This window comes from Acyrthosiphon pisum, unplaced genomic scaffold (genome assembly GCF_005508785.2).
Source record: "Acyrthosiphon pisum isolate AL4f unplaced genomic scaffold, pea_aphid_22Mar2018_4r6ur Scaffold_21097;HRSCAF=23020, whole genome shotgun sequence".
NCBI lineage: Eukaryota > Metazoa > Arthropoda > Insecta > Hemiptera > Aphididae > Acyrthosiphon > Acyrthosiphon pisum.
The window spans coordinates 13864-14769 of record NW_021770526.1 but is presented as its reverse complement, the minus strand read 5'-3'; positions in this window follow the sequence as shown (position 1 = coordinate 14769).

Here is a 906-nt window from a genome sequence, read left to right as displayed (position 1 = left end):
TTTTTTAATTTTTAATTTTTTTAACGCGTCGTAACTTCGCACAGGATGAACTGGTGATCGCGCGGAATATGCCAAAATAACCAAGAGAGCCGTAGGAAACTTTTAAGCCAACCGCACAAAAAACGGACAACCTTCCGCTTAACACTGAACGAAGAACTACGGAACGACACAGAGTGCGTGTACCCGGTGATAATGTATATACCAGACTGATATCATGTAATAATTAGCTACTTTAGTTTAAACGTTAGACATTATAGTGAATCGACCTATTATAAAACTTGATGGTAAGAACATTATCTGTGTTCGTATGTCGGTTTCATTAATGACTGTTCAGTTTTTATAAGTTCAGATGCCCACTAATATAGAGGAAACGTTTAATTGTTTGTAACGAATATACGCATAAAAAATAAAGGGTTTAAATCTCTTTTTAAACTTTTGTTCAACTGATTTGTATTTAAATTTATTTTTATAGTTGTGGGGTTGAACCCAATGTTGTGACACAGAAATCATATCTTCTTTATTATCCATAACTTATACTGAGAACTATTTTACAACACGTATATTATATTCGGTGATATTTTTTTAATGACAAAATAAACAATGAACCAACCATAATTGTTTTGTTTATCACTCATGTTACCTAATGTTATATTCCAAATGCTTAAAATTCACTCGAACTACTCAAATATAAAACATATATTTTACATTTAACTTTTATGCAATTCTATAATTCATTTTATTTTCTCAGTAATTTATTATTAACATTAAGTAGTATGTATATAATAGTTGATTCGTGATGAACATTTTAACGTACCAAGTAGGCATGTAAACAAAAATGTACCTAAGTATTCAATAATTAATATTTCTTCAAATTTACATTTTTCATGAAGTACCAAAAAAAAAAAT